The sequence below is a fragment of the Biomphalaria glabrata genome, chromosome 1 (assembly GCF_947242115.1).
Source record: "Biomphalaria glabrata chromosome 1, xgBioGlab47.1, whole genome shotgun sequence".
Classification (NCBI taxonomy): Eukaryota; Metazoa; Mollusca; class Gastropoda; family Planorbidae; genus Biomphalaria; species Biomphalaria glabrata.
This window is the reverse complement of record NC_074711.1, coordinates 82955367-82983064: the sequence shown is the minus strand read 5'-3', so window position 1 is coordinate 82983064 and position 27698 is coordinate 82955367. Positions and strand designations below refer to the sequence as shown.

Sequence of the window (27698 nt, the reverse complement as noted above, 5' to 3'; positions counted from 1 at the left end):
ACTGTAGTTTGCTTTAAAATAATATTGAAGAGAGAGGTTTTCAACTCTAAACGCTCTGTAGGGGAATTTTAAACTCAAAACCATCTGGAGGGGTTTTAAACTTTAAAGAAAAAGCCATCTGGAGGAGGGGGATTTAAACTCAAAACCCCTTTGGCTACGCTCATAGATTTTATAGTGTATAATTTGCTTTTTTTTTATATTTATATATTATACTTTTTAGCTTCAAACCCCAACTGGAGGGGAGGGGGGTTTAAACTCAAAACCCCTTTGGCTACGCTCATAGAATTTTGAGTGTGTAATTCGCTTTTTTTATATTGAAGATGGGGTTTATCGTAAATTTTGGATGGTGTTTTAAAATCAAAATCTTCCTCAACTGTGTTGTTGGAATTTGGGGATTGTTGTTTGCATTTTTTTTGTTTTGTTTTATAGAAGAGGGGGATTTAACTGCAAAAACCTCTGGTAGGGGTTTAAAATTCAAAACCCCCTGTAGGGGGTTTTCAACTCAAAGCCCCCTGGTAGAGGGATTTGTATCTCAAAACCCCCTGATAGGTGTTTTTTAAATCTCAAACCCCCTGGTAGGGGGATTTAAACTCAAAACCCCCTGGTAGAGGGTTTTTAACTCAAAACTGCCTCGGCTGTGCTGTGGTAAGTGATGATTTAGTATTAAAATCTCACCTAAAATAAACAAAATGAAAGCAAAAATCAGTCACTTAATTCCGTCCCCCCCCCTGCGGGGGGGGATTTCATTTCGGGGGGGGGGGGTTTGAACCCCAAGAACCCCCCCCTGGCTACGCCCATGATATGTACTGCTTAATTGCCTTATCAATATGTATCTATGTCGATATAAAGCGATATTTCTTAGCATATGTATCAATATGTACAGAGTTAAATGTGTTCGATTATCTCTACGTATCGTCGTCTGTAAATGTCTACGACGGAATTTTTCAATGGGTCTTCAACGCATGCACCGCGGACAGTGGATTAAAATAATAGCAAAACAGATCGAATGGAACCGTCTCCACCCAAAGGACGCAAGGAGACATAACACCAACACTAGCTAAAATAGAGAATAGATTCATTCTAATATTAAATCAAAGTATTTTTTGTTTATCTCCCGTGATATGAAAACTTCAATTCAGGGTAGGATTGATACATTTATAATAAGACAAATTTGTACAAATGCTCCTTTTTCCCTAGAGTTTTTAAAGCATGGAATGGGTTGCCTGAATCAGCCAGAAAAACCAATGACAATGGCAGAATTTAAGTCATTAATTAACATGCATGACTAGATTGACTTTGTAACACGCGTAAAACGTAGTCATTTTCTTGTTATATTTTATAAGATAAGATAATTCACTCTACGTTGTGGTATAAAATGATGTACAAACCCATATAAAAATTAATTTACCCCTCCCGATCCGTCCCCCCAGCAACTCTTAACATGAATACGTCGGAGTAGCCTTTCGTTCTAGAGTTTAATTGATTACATCTTGATGTGGGATCATACAGGAGCTAGGCAGAAATAGACGATCAGTCGTCTGCAAACATGAAATAGTTCACTCCTTTCTGGGATACAAGGACGAGGGAGTTACGCTAGTTACATTATTTACTATGTATTTTTGGTAAAATTCTTTTGAAATACTGTTTTACTCTTCAATACATTGATATCGTCTACACAAATCTTTGTTTTTATTGCAGTGATCGTAGAAATCCTAAAACAGATCGAGTAGCGCGCATAGCTCATGAGTTGCGCCCCCTACACCTGGACTTATCGTTTAGACTCGTGAGACCTTTAAACACTCAATAAACCTAGGCTAGAGATAAGACTGACTAGCAGTCCATAATACTACTAAAGTGATTAATAGTAATAGATTTATATATATACAGAGAGTGATAGATTGATAGATAAATAGAGATAGATAGATAGATGGATAAATAGATAGATAGACAGATAGAAAGATAGATAGATAGATGGATAAATAGATAGATAGATACATAGATAGATAGATAGATTATTTAGAAAACGGCTCTAACGATTTTTTTCATTTCAAGGTATATCACCGTATATGTATATAAATGAGGGAAAAAATATCTCCACTTATTGGTCACATCGCAAAAACTCAAGGTCGACCATTATATAGATTTAATAATGTTTCATTCTCGTTAAAATGTATTTTAGCTTTAATTTCTAAAAAGGGAATTCCTGCTCTCGTCCTTATAAATAGACACACGAACGTTTCCGAAATGGGAAACAAATCATTCAACCGAGCGAGGCTCGGTCACCTGGTGCGGCGTGAGGGGCAATGAAACGGCAGACACCCTTGCACGAGAGGGAGCTTTGGCAGCCACACACCTCGAAGCACCAAGCAAGCACGTTTTTACAAGCAACGGCAGAAATCCGAGCACTCATTCATGAGAAGTGATTAAAGTCCTGGGAGGAATCCGATAGAGCACGTTGTGTCTGGCAGCATATGCGTGACCAAGATCGCGACGATCCGTGGTGGCGGTTAAGGAGGTCAGAACAAGCAATCATTGCACATTGTAGGACGGAACATTGTCCTGTTGGAACATACTTTGCCCGGTTCCGCCCGAACTATGATTCCCGATGCCGTCACTGTGGAGAGAACGTCAAAACAGTGTCGCATATCTTGTACGAGTGTCCCCAGCTCCGAGAGCCAAAGGTGGGGGGGACGTGTCTGAGCAGTCACTCGACTTGTATGGTAGCTACGAATCCGAATGGCCCAGTTTCTTACCAGTGCACTACGGGAGGATTGAGTCCTTCCTGCTCTGATTTTTCAATAGGAGTTCATCTCATGTACTAGATTTAAACAGAACGAGGCTTGCTTATGACGTTTTATTAGTGATCCTAAGACATTTCTCAGGGTCCGAGACATCTGTTTGAGAATAAAAGTGTGTCAGTAACACTTTCCAAACACTGGTCATTAGCAGCATCCACATCTAGCCAATGAAGTATTAGTCTTTCAAATAGATTTTTTTTTGGGTACAATTTCTCACTCAAATTAGTTGAAATAATTTTCATGAGTTCAAAAAAAAAAGTGTAACACTGGACACTTCGACATTTCAAAAACTGCTCTAACGTTGTCCTAAAAATGAGACAGTTTATGTATATCCTTGGGGGGAAATTGACCACACAGCGAAAACTCTGGTTTGACCATTGTAAATTTTCAATATATAATCATCTTAAAATTATAATTTGGCTATTTTGGAGACATTCCCGCATGGAAGTCCATGCACATTTTGCGCACCGTCCTGGCTTGGCAGTCAACGACGAAATTAATTGTGCGAAATTGAAGAGTGACAAGAAATAAATCCAATGAGAAATATAGGTCAGCCCCATCTTCGTAGAGGAGGAATTTTTTTTTTTTTTTAATGTTCATGTTTTTTTTTTAATTTATTTAAGGGATCACTAACTTAAAATAGTATAATTTGTGGTTCGGTAATTACTTTCTATTGTTGTAAATGAATTGAACACAAAAAGTCCATCCCAGAAACTGAAAATGACGTAAACGCCAGACGATGTGAAGAAAAGAATTACAAATTGACGTCATTAAAAGCTAAACCCGCTACACCAACTTCTCCGCCAAGCTAAAATTAGATGGATTAGTTTGAGACAAACTTCGCTGAAATTTAGCCAATCACTTTGAATCTAAACATAGATAATACAAGAGTTGTCTCTCTCTAAACCAGGGGTTCTCAACCTGTGGGTCGCGACCCCCTTGGGGGTCGATTGACGATTTGCCAGGGGTCGCCAAAGACAATCGAAAAAAATGGATAGTTTTGTCTATTCTTCCTATTGCTGTGTGTGTGAGCGGGGGGGGGGGGGGGGTCGCGGCAGAGTTGGGGATTGTAAAAAGGGGTCGCCGAGTTTAAAGAGAAGATTCATGAACATTTTTTTAGATAACTTTTTTTTTACCAAAAAATACGAGATAACTGTAACTGTGTGTCTTTGTCATAAGACGTCATTTCACGTGGAAAAGGGAATTTTATAAGGGTAAGTGCCAGATCTACAACTATAAATAAATAGATTTGAAGATTTATGTAGGTTTTTTTTTTTAGAGGAGGGTGGGGTGGGAATGGTCGGCAAGGGTTGCGATGCTTTATGAACCAAAGTACAAAAAAAGGAGATATTGGAGAATTGTTTGCCTTTAGTTATTAAAAAAAAACATTCATAAAGTAAGAATTTTAAACATATCTTTCTGTCTGAAGACATGAACTAGACTCGATTAGTTTAATTGGTAACCATAATGGAAGACGACACAGGAGTGTTGCCATGGATACTTAGCCAAGGTAAAACATCTACCTTAATCGACCCTGACCTTAAATCAAAAGAAATCCAGCCATCGAGTCTAAAAAAGGGGTTTATCTTGCCATTAGAAGAAATGAGAACTTTAAACAGTGATTGGATAAAATGCTTTTAATTTGAATCACCGCTTTCATCATAGACTAGAACGGGCACGGGAGACCAGGAATAGTTCACTTCTTTATTTGCAGACGACGAAACCACTCAACCTTTCGAGCATTGTGCCAGGAGGGAATTTTTTGCAGTCTGTCTTACTTTGACGTCTGATTAATTGGATGCGATGTGCAACATCACGACCCGTTGGCCAGGAGTTTGGTGAAGTCGTTAGCCAAAGGAAAATACAAGCTTGGTCTGACACCTTGGAACAGTAAGTGTTTGAAGAGTAATAAATGAGTCGTCTAAACCAAACCAAAAGGCTTCGGCTCTTCTTTCAGTGGGGAGAGTTTGATCTACGTAATAGCCGTCTAGGCTGGTCTAACGGATGTTAAAATACTAATTAGCTGTTTAGGATGAGTTAAATGATGTTAAAATACTAAAAAGCTGTCTAGGGTGAGTTAAATGATGTTAAAATACTAAAAAGCTGTCTAGGATGAGTTAAATGATGTTAAAATACTAAATAGCTGTCTAGGTTGAGTTAAATGATGTTAAAATAATAAATAGCTGTCTAGGTTGAGTTAAATGATGTTAAAATACTAAATAGCTGTCTAGGGTGAGTTAAATGATGTTTAAATACTAAAAGGCTGTCTAGGTTGAGTTAACTGATGCTAAAATACTACATAGCCTTAAAGGCTAGTCTAAATGATGTTAAAATACTAATTAGCCGCCTACGCTGGTCTAAATAAATGTAATCAGATGTGAACAAATGATAAAAGACTTTCAATATACAAAAATGCCTCTATTATTATATAGTCCTTGAGATATTACTAGGAAATAGGAACTCTTACATCTGTAGTGCATACCTGATGTTATTTCCCCAACTCAATAAACGTTTCTTTTTTATTTAATAAAAAACAAAGACTTAAGGCTCAAAGTCAATACAGCACAACATAGCCACGTGACTTTCAGACTCAATGAAGACGAGTTTTATACACAAACATGGAAGTCAAAAATAAGTTTAACCTTTTTTTTACCAACTATAAGCTCTTCAAGTCAGTGGAAGTAAAATGTAACCCACATTCACAATGCGTTATTACAACGAAAGTGGTGCCTGCTTAAAGATGCCCTACCGAAAAAGAAGCGCTTGAACACTTCATGAGAATACGAATGCATACAGTAATGTCTCAAGAGGATTATTATTATAGCTTTTATATAGCGCTACTTTCAAGCTTATAGCATGGTAAGAGCGCTTTTGGTCCAATCTCATTTGTGGACCAGTGGGGGGGGGGGGGGGGGGGAGGGGGGGAGGCACTCAGTAAACACAACTCTGCCCGAGTCGAGTGTCGAACCTCGAGCCCAACCTCGAGCCCCCTTCTAGGTAGCCAAGCCAAGCCAAGTTCAAGCCAAGACCGCGCTTCCCACATGTGGTGTGAACATGTTAACTACATAGCCTAATATTCAACCACTTCGATACAAGGACAGATACACTACTAACACACCATTAAACCAAATGTAATAGCTCCTTTTACATTTTTTAAAGGTATTAAAGATTTTCATAGAAGGGAGGCTAATCCAAAAATTAAAAAAAAAAGCATTTGAGTGTATCCGGTGTACGAAATACGAAAGTGTTGATATTTTAATAAACCAGATAACAATTTCTGTGCACTTTCAGTAACATACATTCAAATTTGTAAACCGTTTTAGTTCATATAGAAAACAATTATAATGGTTTAGTTGGCAACAGTGATCTTTAGATATGTACACCCTTGACATTATGCACTCTGCCTATTTATTTCAAAACTTTTCGCAATCAAAAAAGTTTCATTTTTTTCCCTCCAAGGCTCCTTATATCTACACCACATTTCTTCATATTGTTTTGTCTTCTTTTTCTCTGTGATTGTATTCTATTGCTTAATGAAAACAAAGAGAAGATTACAGTGGTTCACTTTTAGGGTAAAAGTCCTGAATAATTTGGAAATGTTCTGAAACATCTTTCGGTGAAGCATAACAGACATACACATATCTAAGAGAACTTTAACACACACATACACATCTCTAGATGAACCGTTACTACCAACGTGTTCACAACATATTATTCACAATTTTGTTTTCACTTAAAGTTGTATATCCCACAATGCAGCTTTCTAAATAAAAATGTTGAGTATTGTAGACCCCCCCCCCTTTCTCCGTTCTTCTTGATACCCTCTCCATTCCCCCATTAGTTATTAGATAGAGTTTCTAGACCACATAAATTGTCATAGATAACCTATAATATAGGGGGACAATGGACCTCATTCACCAATTGTAAATAAACACATTTTGCCACGTCATAATATTGATAAAACAATGAAAAATGCGTATCACTGACAGCCTTTATGGATTACATAGTTTGTATAGAGGATATAGAGAATCACGTGGCAAAATGTTGTTTGTTTACGATTGGTGAATGGGGTCCATTCAAGTCATATGACTTATAGATCTACTAATGACTGACGTGTTCGACCATCACAACAACCTATAACGAGAGCCAAGATATAAGGCCATCTATTTTGCATAGACTCGATGGGGCATGATGGCGAGCCACGAAGCAGAGAGAGGAGCCGAAAGGTGTAGGGCGTAGGGCGTCCATGGTAGACCCAGATTGAAAGGGAAGAGGGCTGAAACATCAGCACAGTAAGCGGATATTACTTAGGGGCCTTAGTCTACAAAATGTAAGGAATAGTCATGCCCTTGATAGTAAATGCAATGGCTATTGGGGCCTGATATCAGCTCTATCTCCACAGAGTTCAAGATTACAGTAAACACGTCTTTTATCCGAACGTCAAATATCCGGATTTTCTTTGTTATACAGCAGGGGTTCTCAGCCTGTGGGTCGCAACCCCTTTGGGGGTCGATTGACCATTTGCCAAGGGGTCGCCTAAGACCACCGAAAATATGGATTGTTATTGTCTACCCTAAAACTTTGTAATTGTGTATAGGGGGGTGTCGCGGGAGAATGGGGGATTGTAAAAGGTAGTCGCCGAGCTTAAAAGGTTGAGAACCGCTGTTATACAATACGGTATTTAAGTAGTCTTGCCGATGTGCATTGAAAGATTACCGATTATTTATCTCAATAATGGGAGGCTACTACGTACAACGCTTTGTTCTGTATATTTTACTTGAATTTTATGTTTACCTACAACGCGGTAAACCCCCCCCCCCCAAACCTATTTGAATTTTCTTTATATTGTTGGGGAAATGGACCGTTTATAATATTCCGCGTTCGATTATCCGGACGATGGATTATCCAGACAGATCCCATTACGTTTCGAATTAATCCGGATAATGGACGTTCTACCTTAGTGCGGTGTACAAGATTCTAAGGTTAATGATGGCGACCAAATACTGAGGATTGACGAGATTTAGAAATAGTCAAAACACGAAGTGAGAAGATAGATTGCTAAAATAAATATAGATAGATAGATAGATAGACAGACAGACAGACAGACAGACAGACAGACAGATAGATAGATAGATAGATAGATAGATAGATAGATAGACAGACAGACAGACAGACAGACAGACAGACAGACAGACAGACAGACAGATAGATAGATAGATAGATAGATAGATAGATAGATAGATAGATAGGTAGATAGATAGATAGATAGACAGATAGACAGATAGATAGATAGATAGATAGACAGACAGATAGATAGACAGATAGATAGACAGATAGACAGATAGACAGATAGATAGATAGATAGATAGACAGACAGATAGATAGATAGATAGATAGACAGATAGATAGATAGATAGATAGACAGATAGATAGATAGATAGATAGATAGATAGATAGATAGATAGATAGATAGATAGACAGATAGATAGATAGATAGATAGATAGATAGATAGATAGATAGATAGACAGATAGATAGATAGATAGATAGATAGATAGATAGACAGACAGACAGACAGATAGATAGATAGATAGATAGATAGATAGATAGATAGATAGATAGATAGATAGATAGATAGATAGATAGATAGATAGATAGATAGATAGATGTAGAGAGTGGAGAGAGAAAAAAAGCAATAAGGTGAGAAATAACATTCAAGTTTATTTAAGTTAAAAAGAGTCAATTGCCCCCTCCTGGATCATATCTTTCTATGACCAACGGTTAACGAGGGTGTCATGTGGTCAGCACAAGGACCAGCCTCCTTTCCTTTCCCAAACTAAAGTCAGGTACCCATTGGCGTTGGAGTAGCTCTGGGATGTCCTAACGATCCCGAAGTTCAAAATCTCAGTCTTCACGAGATGCAAACCCAAGTCCTGCTGGTTCGGAGGCCAGGCGCTTTGCCACTCAGCCATCACTGTCTATTTATGGATGAATGCAAGCTTAGCTTCAACAAGGACAGCCGAGCAAGAGGCAGTTTCAGAAGGGTGTGGAATGTTGTTTTAAAAAACACAGCAACGACAACATATTGACATAACTAATAACAGAGAAGTAAGGAACTAAGAAAGAGATGTATCGTTTGCACATCGATGACCGATGGTCAGTTATGGATCTTTCATTAATAAAATTTAATTGTAACATGAACAAGTGATCTAACCCCTCGAGGTATAGGGGATACAAATATTGTACAAGGCTTGGCTTCGAAAATGCTAGATATAATGACTGTCATTTCACTAGTTACTTGAATTAAAGTTTGTGTAACAGAGAAACAGTTTAAATTTACTTTATCTTCTATTTTATAAAGTAGAATGTGAGGTGTATGTTACTTATAGACATCAAAACCGCTTGACCAATCTTGATAAAACTAGGCAGGAATGTCCCTTGGGTACTAACTTAGACCGTAGTGTATGTATCATAGCCCTAAAACAAACTTAAGACTCTCAAAAAAATAAGTTGTCCGACTCTATTAAAGCTTTAGTATTTATGGATCTAGGCCATGGTTGACAATGTTGACATGAGAAAAGATCGAAAGGATTTAGACCTAGATCTAATTTTAAGAAATACACTTTGCGCAGATAGTTTTTTACTTTGACACATGAAAATACAAAAGAAGATACATTGATTTCATTATATAATAAAATTAACCTTCAAATTTGTGTTTCAAAAGCATTTTTTTACATAAATTAGTTCCTGATATCTGTGACTACAGATTTCCTGGCGAAGATTCTTTCATTAGACAATACCGTAATGAATCGCGTACTAAAAATTAATTCATTTAATTGTTTACTTTATAATCCCATCCCTAGATCTAAAACTCTAATTCAACTCTAAGATGATAAAACCTTCTCTTCGCACAGATAGTTTTATACTTTAACACATGAACATACTAATTATAGTCATTTCATTTCATATTTTGATCAAATAAACATTCAAATTTGGTTTTCTAAAGCATTATTTTCAAGAGACTACATTCGTTTACAAAAGCTGCGAAGCCGAGTTGAGATAGGTCTAGATCTATATTCGTTCATGAATCGCGTACTAAAAATTATTTCGTTTAATTGTTCAATTTATAATCCCATTCATTTAACAAAGCTGTCGCTCTTCTCGTTTTTAATAGATGTGAATGTATCGGCTTCTGGTAAACCCATTTTCGCAAACCTAATTTTATTTTCGTAGCGAAAGAGAAAAAACTTGAAAGGGTCATTAGCTAAGTTTAACATACATCTAAATCCAATCCACTAGATTAGTAAACACAAACTTAGACCCACAGGCCGCGGGTAATGTCAGGCTAGTACAAAATAAAATCTCTTTTTTTTTTTTGCTCAACAAATTATTAACCTTTAAAGTTTACATATAAAATATACTTATCTAATATGTTCATTTAATCTTCAAAGCTTTTTAGTTCTTAAATCTTATTTTTATGTATCGGAGTATGTATTGCGCAAGATGTCTTTGACGCATTGTTGTAATGGGCTTTTGAAAGTCAAGATGTAAAGAAGATGATTTCAATGATTTCAATTTCTATCTATCATATCTATCATATCTATCTATCTATCTATCTATCTATCTATCTATCTATCTATCTATCTATCTATCTATCTATCTATCTATCATATCTATCTATCTATCTATCTATCTATCTATCTATCTATCTATCTATCTAACTATCTATCTATCTATCTATCTATCATATCTATCTATTTTATCATATCTATCTATCTATCTATCTATCTATCTATCTATCTATCTATCTATCTATCTATCTATCTATTTTATCATATCTATCTATCTATCTATCTATCTATCTATCTATCTATCTATCTATCTATCTATCTATCTATTTATCTATCTATCTATCTATCTTTCTATCTATCTATCTATCTATTTATCTATCTATCTATCTATCTATCTATCTATCTATCTATCTATCTATCTATCTATCTATCTATCATATCTATCTATCTATCTATCTATCTATCTATCTATCTATCTATCTATCTATCTATCTATCTATCTATCTATCTATCTATCATATCTATCTATCTATCTATCTATCTATCTATCTATCTATCTATCTATCTATTTATCTATTTTATCATATCTATCTATCTATCTATCTATCTATCTATCTATCTATCTATCTATCATATCTATCTATTTTATCATATCATATCTATCTATCTATCTATCTATCTATCTATCTATCTATCTATCTATCTATCTATCTATCTATCTATCTATCTATCTATCTATCTATCATATTATATCATATCATATCATATCATATCATATCATATTATATCTTATCTATCTATCTATCTATCTATCTATCTATCTATCTATCTATCTATCTATCTATCTATCTATCTATCTATCTATCTATCTATCTATCTATCTACTGGCTTGAGGAACTTAAAAAAAATATATCAGTTAACGAACACATTAATGCTATTGATAAGAAACTTGTAGCCACATTGTAGCCCCTAAAGGTAGCGACTGCTGCTAGAAACTAAACGAAACAACACACGAGGTACAAGAGGAGATCAATGCCTGATGTTGTCTTTAACAAAGTCCACATGTTGACCCCCAGCACTCCCCATGTTGACTCTGATCTCTGACCACTCTCTTTAACATCATGTACTGAGTCCAGTCTTTCAACCAGGCCAGGTCTTAAGAAAATTTGTTAGTGTCGAGGAGTCTCACATTAAGCGAACTCCAGTACTTGACAGTGAAAGTATTTGTTTGAGAGTTACTTCACACATAAAAGAAGAACACGTGAGCGATAAAAAAAACAACTTAAGAACTGCTAGTCATTTTTTTTGAAATTATATATATTTTTATAAAATCAAATAGTTCCCAAATAAATTTTCATAACAACCCCACCAGATCAAAGTAGCACCAGACAATCGTAAATACTCTCAAAAAAAAAAAAAACAACACCATTATCTCAAGTTAGTAATGAACAGTTCTACGTGTTTCAATACCAATAGAAACATGCCTGTAAGCTTGGATGCGAATAGAAACAGACCTACATGTTTGGATCCCAATAGAAACAGACCTACATGTTTGGATGCCAGTAGAAACAGACCTACATGTTTGGATCCCAATAGAAACAGACCTACATGTTTGGATCCCAGTAGAAACAGACCTACATGTTTGGATGCCAGTAGAAACAGACCTACATGTTTGGATGCCAGTAGAAACAGACCTACATGTTTGGATGCCAGTAGAAACAGACCTACATGTTTGGATACCAGTAGAAACAGACCTACATGTTTGGATGCCAGTAGAAACAGACCTACATGTTTGGATGCCAGTAGAATCAGACCTACATGTTTGGATGCCAGTAGAAACAGACCTACATGTTTGGATGCCAGTAGAAACAGACCTACAAATTTGGATGCCAGTAGAAACAGACCTACATGTTTGGATGCCAGTAGAAACAGACCTACATGTTTGGATGCCAGTAGAAACAGACCTACATGTTTGGATCCCAGTAGAAACAGACATGTTTGGATCCCAGTAGAAACAGACCTACATGTTTGGATCCCAGTAGAAACAGACCTACATGTTTGGATCCCAGTAGAAACAGACCTACATGTTTGGATGCCAGTAGAAACAGACATGTTTGGATCCCAGTAGAAACAGACCTACATGTTTGGATCCCAGTAGAAACAGACCTACATGTTTGGATCCCAGTAGAAACAGACCTACATGTTTGGATGCCAGTAGAAACAGACCTACATGTTTGGATCCCAATAGAAACAGACCTACATGTTTGGATCCCAGTAGAAACAGACCTACATGTTTGGATGCCAGTAGAAACAGACCTACATGTTTGGATGCCAGTAGAAACAGACCTACATGTTTGGATGCCAGTAGAAACAGACCTACATGTTTGGATGCCAGTAGAAACAGACCTACATGTTTGGATGCCAGTAGAAACAGACCTACATGTTTGGATGCCAGTAGAAACAGACCTACATGTTTGGATGCCAGTAGAAACAGACCTACATGTTTGGATCCCAGTAGAAACAGACATGTTTGGATCCCAGTAGAAACAGACCTACATGTTTGGATGCCAGTAGAAACAGACCTACATGTTTGGATGCCAGTAGAAACAGACCTACATGTTTGGATGCCAGTAGAAACAGACCTACATGTTTGGATCCCAGTAGAAACAGACATGTTTGGATCCCAGTAGAAACAGACCTACATGTTTGGATCCCAGTAGAAACAGACCTACATGTTTGGATCCCAGTAGAAACAGACCTACATGTTTGGATGCCAGTAGAAACAGACATGTTTGGATCCCAGTAGAAACAGACCTACATGTTTGGATCCCAGTAGAAACAGACCTACATGTTTGGATGCCAGTAGAAACAGACCTACATGTTTGGATGCCAGTAGAAACAGACCTACATGTTTGGATGCCAGTAGAAACAGACCTACATGTTTGGATCCCAGTAGAAACAGACATGTTTGGATCCCAGTAGAAACAGACCTACATGTTTGGATCCCAGTAGAAACAGACCTACATGTTTGGATCCCAGTAGAAACAGACCTACATGTTTGGATGCCAGTAGAAACAGACATGTTTGGATCCCAGTAGAAACAGACCTACATGTTTGGATCCCAGTAGAAACAGACCTACATGTTTGGATCCCAGTAGAAACAGACCTTCATGTTTGGATGCCAGTAGAAACAGACCTACATGTTTGGATGCCAGTAGAAACAGACCTACATGTTTGGATGCCAGTAGAAACAGACCTACATGTTTGGATGCCAGTAGAAACAGACCTACATGTTTGGATGCCAGTAGAAACAGACATGTTTGGATCCCAGTAGAAACAGACCTACATGTTTGGATCCCAGTAGAAACAGACCTACATGTTTGGATGCCAGTAGAAACAGACCTACATGTTTGGATGCCAGTAGAAACAGACATGTTTGGATCCCAGTAGAAACAGACCTACATGTTTGGATCCCAGTAGAAACAGACCTACATGTTTGGATCCCAGTAGAAACAGACCTTCATGTTTGGATGCCAGTAGAAACAGACCTACATGTTTGGATGCCAGTAGAAACAGACCTACATGTTTGGATGCCAGTAGAAACAGACCTACATGTTTGGATGCCAGTAGAAACAGACCTACATGTTTGGATGCCAGTAGAAACAGACCTACATGTTTGGATCCCAATAGAAACAGACCTACATGTTTGGATCCCAATAGAAACAGACCTACATGTTTGGATGCCAGTAGAAACAGACCTACATGTTTGGATCCCAGTAGAAACAGACATGTTTGGATCCCAGTAGAAACAGACCTACATGTTTGGATCCCAGTAGAAACAATTACAGCTTTGGATCTTAGGATCCCAAAAGAAACAGCTACAGATTTTGGTCCTAAAAGAAACAGACCTAGATGTTTGGAACTAATGTTGTGAACAATGAACCGCTACAAATTAGGCTTAATGCAATAAATGGTATGCGATCTGGACTGTCGTCTGGATGGTCCAGAATTTGAACCCTGCCGCTGCCATCCTCTGACGATCTGCAGGAGGTATGCGTTAGAACGTACTAATCTTTATTTTTGAAGGCACGCCCGAAACAAAGAAATAAAACAAACAAATTGCAATACAGAATTTTTATTGGAAGTTTTTCATGTCTTGAGGGCTAGGAGTTAAAAAGGGGGTAGCAAATCAATTTAGATTTGTGATTTTTTTTTTTTAGGGTTTGTGGTGGCATGAATAAATGGGCAGAAATTCCTTCATAAATTAAAGTTTATTTCTCAAATTATGCCGTGTTAATGTATTGGACTGTAACCAGTTTGACTTCACTATCGTTGGTACTAAGAGAAGTGTCATTATAATCAGACCATCAACTCCTGTCTCTCCGGTCAGACACGAAAACACTCGAGAAAAATGTGATGTCCAGAACTTCATTTGGAATTAGTTCCCCAACAAGCCGCCAGACCAGAAAAGAAGAAGAAGACAGCGGAACATTGCGTTGTTTCTCAGACTCTTGAGTCAAAGCCAAGCATTGAAACAGAGAGCTCTATCCCCCATCTTCCCCGCCCTATGAAAAATATCCCCCCCCCACCTGAACACCGACACACAGACCCCCCCCCCTCCCACAACAGCGCCTGCTTAAGCTCAATGTCCTCCACGGATTCGGGCAGAAGATTGTCGAACTCGAACTTTTGAACTTCTGGGACAAATTGGAATTAACCTTCCAGGACCGGCTGCCGGACCACTGATTCCTTTACAGGGTACGCGGCAATTGAAGGTCAAGGGCCTTGTGGGAGAAGGGGCGGGGGAAGGGGAAATGGATGATGCTGCGACAGACGACTTAGTATTTGCGTGCGTGCGTGTGTGTATAAGTGTGTGTGTGTGTGTGTATAGCAGGTCGAACCATCGTCTCAGTGTTTTATCAATAAACATCGGCCAAGCTTCCATTTATCAGGCGCCTTGGTCTAAAGAGTCCGTTTAATATAACGGTGTGACCAGTGGCTACTTGATGTGTTTACGTTTTCCTAATTCATCAATCTAAAAAAAGTAATTGCTTATACATTAGTTAAATTCGGAATTCGTCTGATAGCGCTCTTAGTGTAAATACTAATCATGGCGTTCGAATCCTCGGTTTATAAATTTTTTTAGAGCGTAAATTACAGTCAAATAAAGGGAATCAATAACATCTGAATTCAATGGCTTCCAAAATAAGTAGGTTCATTTCTTATTCCATATGCTTGAGCAAAATTGTACAAGTGCTTCTTCTGCCTTAGTGTCATAAAAGTGTTGAGAATGTAGCTAGAATCAGCCAGTAAAATCAGTGAGTCAGCCATCTGCGTCAGCCTAAGAACTCTACAATTTAAACGTTTTGTTTATCTCGTTGTCAATGAGTTAAGATGATAATAATGAGACTTGTACAGTATTCTATTTTAAATATTTTAAACTTTTTTTTCTCTCAATTTATACATTTCACCAAAAACTTGTGATTTAAAAATAAATCGTTTTTTTTTTGGCTTTAAAACAAAACAAAACAAAAAAACGGAAATAAAACTACGGATTATAAACAATATAATATTTTTTTAATTAGTTATTTAAAGAATATGTTACAAAATAATTGGAGATGACAAATAATGCATAATCAATATCTGAGAAAATATTTTGTTTGTTTCATTTTGCCACAAATAGAAAAGAAAATTAAACATTACTAATTGAAGAATTATGAAACATTAATTTTAAATTATTTCTCCCTGCGACATTTGAATGCCAGAAATTTCAAAGAAAAACTTCAAAGAGAAAATTATATCGTCATCAGCGTCAAAAACATCAATTAGATCTCCCCAGTCTGACGTCATGACATCGCTCTCTTTTTAAGCGGAGACATTCCTTTTCAAAACATCACTCTCTTTGTGACGTCTTTCATCACCCCCCCCCCCAACCCTCCGACTTTCACCAGGCCTCCCCCACCCCCCACCCCAAAGTGAACTTTCTGTTCAAGGAGCATCCCCGATTCCTATCGATTGGCAAATCAATGTTGACTGTTTAATTGCTTGTTTCCCTTTGAGCACAGACCTCATGCCAATATTGATGTCTCCGTTGTGCTTCCAGACTTGAACCGTCCCTTGACTTTATAAATCTAAACGCCTGTACATGTACAGTTGTCAGGCACGTCTACAACCCTAACCGTCACTTTTCAAATAAAGGCTTTTAGCTGCACTATCTCCACAGCTGTAGTAAGTCTGTAATCATTAACAGACCAAGACTTTCTTTAGCTGCACTATCTCCACAGCTGTAGTAAGTCTGTAATCATTAACAGACCAAGACTTTCTTTAGCTGCACTATCTCCACAGCTGTAGTAAGTCTGTAATCATTAACAGACCAAGACTTTCTTTAGCTGCACTATCTCCACAGCTGTAGTAAGTCTGTAATCATTAACAGACCAAGACTTTCTTTAGCTGCACTATCTCCACAGCTGTAGTAAGTCTGTAATCATTAACAGTCCAAGACTTTCTTTAGCTGCAATACCTCCACAGCCGTAGTAAGTCTGTAATCATTAACAGTCCAAGACTTTCTTTAGCTGCAATACCTCCACAGCCGTAGTAAGTCTGTAATCATTAACAGTCCAAGACTTTTTTTTACTTCGTTGTTTACAGTATCAATATAGGAGTGTTCAGGGCCGGATTTAGACAAGGCTAGGCCCTAAACTATTTAAGGCATGGAGCCCCTTGTAATACATACAAGACAATTTCTCCTTTGCACTTTCTATGATTGTGAAATATTGCCGAAATCATTTTTAGGGGCTGTTGTTGGTCGGTCGTTGTTTGTAGCTCCAAACAGTTACTAGGTGTAGGCGTATTATTATATTTTAAATTAATGAACTTAAATAGCTCATACAAACGTCTCTAGTGCACAAAAACTTAATAAAACTTTTATTACAATATTTACAGATTCAACTTCAAATAAGATATAGATCTAATAGTAATGAAAAAAAATGATATAAAAAAAACAACAACACAACAAAACACGTCTATACTGTTTCATGTCTCTAGATCGTCTGCCGTTCATAACATAAATTGTGACAGATTGCTTCTTATTTCATCATTCTAGACTGCACCAACCAATCGCTTAACCTCTCCCCACCGTCAAATAGGAAACACACACACTCCATAACAGTGGGTCCCCAAACTATTGTGGGCTCTAAGCTAAAGGTTATATTACCTATAGGTAAATCCAGCACTTTGAGGGTTAAAATAAATAGTCCCATATTACAGATGAACTGCGCAGTCATCTACTCTGCAGCAACCAATCGCTTAACCTCTCCACACCATCAAATAGGAAACACACACACTCCATAACAGTGGGTCCCCAAACTATTGTGGGCTCTAAGGTAAAGGTTATATTACGTATAGGTAAATCCAGCACTTGGAGGGTTAAAATAAATAGTCCCATATTACAGATGAATTGCGCAGTCATCTCCAAGTAAGGCTGTTCATACTGTATTTTTTTTTGTCTTTTTTTTTTATCCCGGGGCCATTATCTCGATCGCGAATTTTTGGTAAAGTATAGAAGATATAGATTTAAACACAAACTAATCAGTGTTCCAAAACGGCGTTGTACCTCAAAGTCAAGCGGTTCAATAACAGTAGAACATAAAAAAAAAAATGTCAGACGGATTCATGGATGCAGGGGAATGGTGCTGATGGGGTGTCTACGTAGGCATGAAAGATATCATGTTGAAATGTCAGAAAGTGGTGGGTGATGTTAGCAGCTTAAAATATGCATTGGGTAAAACATTGATCTAGAACAGGGGTTCTCAACCTGTGGGTCGCGACCCCCTTAGGGGTCGATTGACGGTTTGCCAGGGCTCGCCTAAAACCATCGAATATATGGATTGTTTTTGTCTATTCTTCTATTTCTGTGTGAATTGGGGTCGCCGAAGAGTGAGATTGTAAAAAGAGGGTCGCCGAGCTTAAAAGGTTGAGAACCGCTGATTTAGAACGAACTAGATCTAAGTAATGAATGAAAATGAAATATCAAGATTGGAGAAGTAGAAAAAGACAGACATTAAAAATACTTATTTTACAAAGACAATACCTTCCTTATGCAAATTATTGAGCGTTGTTTTTATCTTAAAAATTAATGAATATTAGATTTAAAAACATTTTTTTACTCCGCCCCTGTTACTCCGTTACACTCAGAAAGACTCCTGGTTAAACGAACGTATAGATCATCTTTAAATAATCTAATAATAAGCAGTGAATCTAGAATTAGATCTAGACTCAGAAGACAATGCGTACAATTTCCCTGAAACTTAATACTTACATTCGGGAATACCCGCTAAAGTACACCTGTTCAAAAATGTAAAGTGTCTAGACCTCCGGAACAAATTAAATTTTAAAGATTATTAGATTTTGAAAAATCATAGCGGTCAGAACCATAATTTTTACAGTGTGGATTATTAGCTTGTAATTCTTTTCCCAAAGATATACATAGAGTCGTGTTCGAGATCCGTGTCAAGGCAGGTTCCAGGTTTTGCCAATGCTGATAAGAGAAACTGTCAAAACAGAGAAAGAGAGAGAGTACAATGACTTGGATGTTTGACATCTTCGATGTTTTGCTTAGAGATTAAACAGACAGTCCCCAGTACATGCAAATCTATTGTCACGTGTTTAATCTATAAACTTCCCCAAGTGTTGTAGCTTGATAGGTCTGCTGTTTGTACAGCCGGTATTTGTATTTCGATAACCGTAATGTCCTAGGATGAAACTCTTAAATTGATTTGGCATTGGCCTGGGTCTACAGAGGTGAAGAGCTTTTTGGCATTGGGTTGGTAACATGATCTTCAGGTATGTTGAGATAATACAAGCTCTACTTTAAAGACAGGAAAGAGTGTATCTGACTGTGGGGTCTTTATACTCCTATAATTCTTTATTCAGTTCTACATTTAATGTACAAAGCTTATATCAACTGAATCTGTCTGTCTGGTACAAATCTTGTACACATGTTATTTCTCAAACTTCCCATTCTCATATATATATATATATATATATTGTATTTGTAAGTTTATATGCATTCAGAACTTCTGATACTATCGCTATCCCTCAAATTATTGCAATTGTGACTAGCTGTAAAATAGAAGCTTGTCTTTTCAGTATTACAAAGAAGAAAATAGGAAAGGTAAGACCACTCCGTGACGAAAATTTCTAAATACGTCAAACATCAAAGGGAGATAATTGCTTGAATCTATACTATATAAACTCTCAAAATAACACAGACATTGAACCTCGCTACAAAGACTTGTGCAAATATTCAACTCCTACATGGCATGCTTTGTGCAAACAGACGCATTAGAAAATCAACAGGGCAATCTCCGAGCGCGCGGGCATTGTACAGGAGAATGGCTCTTAACTCAACGTGCCCTTGTTCAGAGTTCTGATTACAGAATACTGGAGCCGTACTCTTGGCCCTCGTTACCGGAGTCATAGCTAGACTCTTGGCCATCATTAGCCTTGAGCTAATTCGTTAATCGTTCTTGATATCATCTGCATTCCCCCCCCCCCCACCCCACCACTTCACCGATCTATTATTAAAATAACGTCCAGATATTGTGGTCAGTGCTTCCACACTGACCTCGTGGGATAACTTGTTTTTATCAGGATTCTGGCACTAAATGTAACTTTTCGGAGGAAGTTTTTTTTTTAAAAAAAAAGGCGAGTGAAAAAAAAAGATAACAAAAAGGAGGTAACTCTAATATTTCAGAGCGTGAGTTATCTCTCCTTGACATGGAGGAAAAAAACAAAAACAAAAACAAAAAACACACAAAAAACAAAAACGAGATATGTTTTGATAAGTGCGTGCTTGTGTGTCAGTGTGAATTCGTGAAGATGCGGTCAGTCAATGAAAATGTTCTGTGTGTGTGCGTGTGAGTTTGCTGTCTGTGAATTTACACGGAGATTGTGTGTGTGTATGTGTGTGAGCTAGGCAAGTGTGATGAGCAGAGTTCCCTTTTTTATGGGCTTTGGTTTTTAGAACTCCACAGATGGCTCTAGCACAAACAATGAAGAGGAAAAGAGGGAATGGAGAATATGGAGGAACTGGGGGGCGGAGAATGTCATTTAACGGCATATGTTTCAGAAATGACGTCTCTGCTCATTTAAGAAGGGGTACTCAGCCCATGATAAGGAACATCCCAGGAAAATATGCATCTATTACATGATAAGTGTTGAGATGAAACAGAAGAACTTAGACTAGCCGTCTTTTTAAAATCAGAACTAAGAGTGCTTGTAAAATATTTTACAGGTTTCGGGTGTTCCTTCAGAGTTGAAGTTATTTCCTAGTCTAACATTCCCATAGGACGCGGGATGGCAGCGGGCAGGGTATGAACCCAGGACCATCGATAAAGTCCTAACGACATTCCATCGCAAATACGACTAGGCAGCCACTGCTGTCTTTTTGGAATCATGGATCAGTCTGAAATCTGAGAACTTGTTCTAGATTTACATCAGCATAGGCGTGATATTCGAACAGTCAGCCGCATTTTATCTTATCTTAAACAGTAACATTCCCCTTTCAGACCTTACGGTCTGTAGGGCTGATGATGTAAAGGTCATCTGTTTCTGTGGCCCACAGAGGGTGTCATGTGGCCAGCACAACAGCCAACCGCCTTTACTTTTCCCAAACTAATGTCAGGTACCCATTAGAGGCGTGGATTCAGAGGCTCCCAAAGATCCCGAAATAAAAAAATCCCAGTCTTCACCAGGATTCGACCCCAGGTTCGGAAGCGATTTACCGCTCAGCCACCGCGTCTCCCTTATCTTATCTTATAAACGTATCAAAGTACTGACTGGGCTTCAAAGGAGACTACTACGTCCTAAACGTAGCCACGTGTAAATCTAATCTTGAATGTTAATTAGATACTTAAGCGCTACTAAGTTATTGGTTTTCCTGGCTGTATCAGGATACACGATCCATATACTCTAAGACACTAAGGAAGAAAGAGCACTGATACGACTTGTGCGAATTTGTCTTAGCATATGTAATCAGAATTGTGTCTTTATATAAAGGTCTCTAAGTATTTTATTAGAGTGTGATTTTTGTTTTTGTAAAGAATGGTTCAGTATTTTACTTATTCATGTTGCTCTACATAAAATCTATTGTTCTGAAGTGTCTCTTAGCTTATTGATTTTACTAATAGCGTTACTTTGTCAACTTTAGTCAATTCTAATTTGTTGTAAATCTCACTAATCTAGTCTATATCTACTCTATTTTTATCGATTTCTAAATTATTAGAGCCCGTGATGTCAGACACAATCGATTAGATATGTTTTTTTTTGTAACATTGTAGTTTACGAACTAATAGTTTATTTTTTAAAAAAGTAGAAATACACACATGATTCAAACGGAACCTTTTTTTGTTAGGTTATTTTTTCATTCATGAAAAAAAAATGCCAATATTACCGCACACAAACAGAAATTTTGTCATTTATTTCTTAAAAAAAACAAAAAAAACTTGAGTGAATGCACTAGTCAACCCTGTTACATAGATGGCTTCTGAAGATGACACAAAATCTTAGATATTCTTTTTTTTTTTTTTTCAATTACTTTTTTAACGAAATACAGACGATTTTTCTCAACAATGAAATGACGTCATTAGTTAAAGCGTAGACTAGACGAAAAGTGACAATTTGGTCTCAAGAGTATTGTGTTTCTTTAGATCTTGTCTGTCTTTCTTAAATCTTAAAAAAACACAATTAAAAATTTCAACGTGTTATATATGTCATGTATGTATTTAAAAAAGGGAAATATTAAACAAAGGAAAAAAAAAAGATTACTAAGTTTGTGTGAAAATACAAACTCAGAAGCGGCCCCCGAAGTGGTCCACCGGGGCTGATAAAAAAGCACAACAGATTTAAATATTTTCAACGCAAACATCAGAAGCTATGCACTACAAACTGTTAACATCCACAACTCTACCTCTGTCCAAACATCAGAAGCTATGCACTACAAACTGTTAACATCCACAACTCTACCTCTGTCCAAACATCAGAAGCTATGCACTACAAACTGTTAACATCCACAACTCTACCTCTGTCCAAACATCAGAAGCTATGCACTACAGACTGTTAACATCCACAACTCTACCTCTGTCCAAACATCAGAAGCTATGCACTACAAACTGTTAACTTTCACAACTCTACCTTCGTCCAAACATCAGAAGCTATGCACTATAAACTGTTAACATCCACAACTCTACCTTCGTCCAAACATCAGAAGCTATGCACTACAAACTGTTAACATCCACAACTCTACCTTCGTCCAAACATCAGAAGCTATGCACTACAAACTGTTAACATCCACAGCTCTACCTTCGTCCAAACATCAGAAGCTATGCACTACAAACTGTTAACATCCACAACTCTACCTCTGTCCAAACATCAGAAGCTATGCACTACAAACTGTTAACATCCACAACTCTACCTTCGTCCAAACATCAGAAGCTATGCACTACAAACTGTTAACATCCACAACTCTACCTTCGTCCAAACATCAGAAGCTATGCACTACAAACTGTTAACATCCACAACTCTACCTCTGTCCAAACATCAGAAGCTATGCACTACAAACTGTTAACATCCACAACTCTACCTCTGTCCAAACATCAGAAGCTATGCACTACAAACTGTTAACATTCACAACTCTACCTCTGTCCAAACATCAGAAGCTATGCACTACAAACTGTTAACATCCACAACTCTACTTCCGTCCAAACATCAGAAGCTATGCACTACAAACTGTTAACATCCACAACTCTACCTCCGTCCAAACATCAGAAGCTATGCACTACAAACTGTTAACATTCACAACTCTACCTCTGTCCAAACATCAGAAGCTATGCACTACAAACTGTTAACATCCACAACTCTACTTCCGTCCAAACATCAGAAGCTATGCACTACAAACTGTTAACATCCACAACTCTACCTCCGTCCAAACATCAGAAGCTATGCACTACAAACTGTTAACATCCACAACTCTACCTTCGTCCAAACAAAGGAGACATGTGAAAGTTGAAAGTGCTGCCGATGTTTTGGTATTGTTATGCCGGCTGATGTCATAATAAAGGAAAGTAATGCAGTGGCGTAGCTAGGGTGGGGGAAGAGGGGAGAATTTGAAAATCCCCAGGGTCTCCGCTTGAGACGGAGTCCCCAAATAAGTGTTCGAAATTTATTTTACATTAAATTTAAGCCATTATCTCATGACGTCGCATGTCAAAAAGCAGGGGGCCCCCAAAGAGGTCAACCCCCCCCCCATTCGGGCCCCCAAACGATGGCAAATTCCTAGCTCCCCCATTGGTGTAATGTTATTATTATTATTACGTCGATAATATTCAAATCAAATGCATTTAATGAACTGATATGAATTTATTGTTTCCTGTGAGTCTGATTTGACAGATGCTATAAAATGATCTTCTATTTGATTATTGGTGGGGGCTGGAGGGGCAAGCCTTCATTTGTGGCTTTTCCTTTTAGTAATGTGTCTTTGGGATTTTGGTAATTGAAAGAGAAATGGGTTTGGGAAATTAAAAAAAAAAAAAAACGTTGTGCTTGCTATGGCGGGATGCTATTATGAACTGCGTTTAAAATCTTAATTTAATTATATTTTAATTGTGTTGCATTTTGTTTTTAACAAATGTAAACGTATTCTGTAAATAGTTTGTAGCTTGTATAACATAAAAAGCATTTCAATAAGTAATAGAAATATTTCCTAAAACATTGTAGAAAATAACAAAACAAAACCAATAATGTGTTTGTCTGTTGAATAAACACAACGATTAATAAACTGTACAACTTCGTTGAGGTACCGTCCTTGGGTTTATTGCCTTATTTCGGAAGTTCTCAAACTTTTTTGACCTGGGGACCCCTTAATATAGTCAAAACTTGCCCATGGACGCCCCAACTCACTAACTGAAAAAGCTACATCAATGCATATTATGAAAGCAACAAATGTAAAAGAAAAAAAAATTGTTGAATGAGTGTTTCGTATTTTTTTGTTTAAAATAAAATAAATAAAAATAATAGTTTGATGACATTTTACGAGTGTATTTATTTTAGGCTCAATAAACACAGATTTTAGTTTCTTTTTTTTTTTTTATGATGATGATCTCTGAATGAAACTATGTTGTACCAAACAAGAAGACAGGAAAGCAGTCAACAATTTCTTTACAATGAGCCATGGTGTAGGATATAAATATGGAATAAGTGCTTGTAACCAGAATCTGTGGTCTTCTTGTTTAAACATTGGTTTAAGTTCCTCGTTTGTGAATATTTCAATAAGATGCTCCTTTATTGTTATGGATTTATTTGTGATTGGGGTCTGAAATTGTCCACGTACAAAAGTATTCTATGATTCAATCCCCCTGAGGCCCGCGGACCACAGTTTGAGAAACACTGCCTTATTTTATAGTAGGTCTATGTGTTATGGTGTGAATGTGTATGTTTCTAATGTAAACATGAGTAAAGGTGGCCGGATGGTTTGTTTGTGTAGGCTGAATAGATTCTGATGAAACCATGAGGATGTCTGTGGTAATTCAGGTTTAAAAAATAAGGGTTTGAAAGTTTAAGGCGAGAACAAGTGAGAGACGAGTGACGGAAAGACGTGTTTTCTTTAGAGTAACTTCTATTTTGTTTACATTGTTGAAAATATAACATTATGTTCATTTACATTGAAGTTAAAATCTGCGTAGGTTTATTAATAAAAGTGACATTTAGTTCTGTTTTAGAATTAATATGCCGACACCGGTTTAGCTCTTCTAGCTGTTGGGAGCTACAAACCAACGACCAAGTTGACACTTTATGTTATTAGCTGTTTGGGTCTAGGGTAAGGACAAATTATTCAAATGGTTCTTGCGCGCGTATGTATTTAGAACCACTGGTTGTAGTTTTTCAAAATTTTTTCAGAGACAGAAAGTTTTTTAAAAAAATCTAAAATGATGTCATTTTTGTTTTCTTAAGGTTCTAGAGGGTATATGAAACCTAGATCTTTTTTTTTTTTTCAAACGTATTAATATAACAAGATTCTGCCGAGCGCTTATTGAACTCTGAATAATTTATTGATCCGCTATCAATCATTCAGAACATTCCAATATTCGAATTCAGAATAATCACAACGGAAACAAAGAATCCTATTTAAACATTAATAACATTTTTTTTTTAGAATCGTTCCAAATCCGCATTCGATCCCACACTGCCTCACACACTGCCTCACACACTGTCTCACACACTGTCTCACACACTGTCTCTAACACTGTGTCACTGCTGGCTTGACATTCTTTAATACAAGCCACCCTACGTGGACTCAGTCGACCTCCCTACTACACGGAATATTAATTACTAGGCAATGTTCCCGTCTTGAATGAGAATAGAAAAAACACCCACTTTAAAAAAAAAAAACCATTTAAGTTCTTGATAACTTGACACAAAAACTCATAGGGTCACACGCTTTGTAGAAGACGCTTTCTCAAGACATTGTTGACTCAACCTTATTAGCATACTCGTAATATGAACAATGGTTACCCTTATCTTATCTTTAATTTACAGGCGTTCCAATAGAAACAAAATTTCATTTCTCGCATGTCAATAGAATATTTCAAGCTGATTAGATACTTTCATTGTGCCTATGTATTGGTAATGTATTGATGAGGTAACCGAGTCTTTCCTCGAATGACCTTAAGAAAGAGTCATTATATAAGTGTGTTCAGGTCATAGAAACGGTCTTTTATGTTTGAATCGAGATTTATTATGTTTACAATTTATGTGTATAACAACCTTTTACTTTGTATTTATAAACTATCATAAGCGTATAGTTTGACTGCGTAAACCCAGTTGCGGTCTAGCATATTTTTCGTGTAGACAAAGCCTTAGCGGTCTATTATTAAAGAAAAAGTAAAACTGCCCTTTCTGACCATGCGGATGATGTAAAGGTCATATTTCTGTGGCCCACGGTTAACTAAGGTGTCATGTGGCCAGAACAACGACCAACCGCCTTTAATTTTCCCCAATAAATGTCAGGTACCCCCTAGAGATAGGTGGACTCTAAGATCCCAGTCTTCACCAGGATTCGAATTTCGAACCCCAGACCTCGGTTCGGAAGCCAAGCGCTGTACCGCTCAGCCACCGCGCCTCCACATTTAACATATATATTTTTCGTACACTATTCTATAACTTATATTTCTTCCCCACTGTCTATAACTTGTATTTTTCGTACACTATTCTATAACTTATATTTCTTCTACACTGTCTATAACTTTCTTTTACACGTTGTCACTCAAAAGAAACGTGGCAATTATGCATAAAACACTGAACCATAATCTTCAAATATAAAAAACAAAATCTAATAAAATACTCAGAAAGACAAAAAGAATCCATGAAGTATTCTATCCTGAAATCTTTCTAAATTTAGTGATTTTACTTAAGTTGTTACTCTAGTCAAATGTGAATATTCGTTTAATATGAATCTCAGTGCTCTATTTTGTGTCTGTTCCAGTTTCTTAATGTTTTCTTGAGTTGAGGGGTCCCAAACGGAGGATGCATATTCTATTGTTGGTTTAACCAAGGTTAAATAAATTTTTAGTTTATACTCTTTTTTTTATTTATAAAAATTTCTTTTAATAAACCCTAATGCTTTCTTTGATTTTTAAGTATTTTCATCAATATGGGGATTCCATGACAGTTTTTAATTTTTTAGTATGAGTTACCGGTGTACCATGATAAGATAAATGGAATTTATTTGTTTTAGTTTTTGTGCTAATCTTAATAACTGACACTATTCCAAATGTATAGACAATTTGATTCCCATTTCTGTAATTCATCTAATTCTCTTTGTAAAATTTCTGTATCTTGTGTTGTTTTTATTGTTCTATAATACTATATATTATGCAATCGTCTGCAAATAATCTGACATTTGTTCCAGAATCTGAACTAATGCAATTCGGTAAATCATTTATGTAAATTAAAAATAGTAGTGGACCTAAGACTGTTCCTTGAGATACACCAGAGTTTACTGTTTAATGGAGTTGATTTAGAGCCATTTATTATTACAATTTGTTCTCTCCCTATCAGAAAATCATTAATCCACTGATGCAATGGACCATCAATGCCAAAATATTTACATTTTTTAAGCAAAATAAAATAAATAAATAAATAAATAAATAAAAACGTCGCGAATGAAAATCTAAACACAAAGAGTGCCAGAAAACAAAAAAGAGCCTGTATGTTTAGTGACTAGCTCTAGAAATCAACAGAAAGAGATTAACACAAAAGTTAGATGCAGATTTTGC

At 36.9% G+C, this 27698-nt stretch overlaps 1 protein-coding gene across 4 annotated transcripts in view; it reads right to left on the bottom strand.

The window, feature by feature from the left end:
* LOC106074407 (small conductance calcium-activated potassium channel protein-like) overlaps positions 1-27698 on the bottom strand; it is a 183457-nt gene that overhangs the window by 25205 nt on the left and 130554 nt on the right. The window lies entirely within an intron of this gene.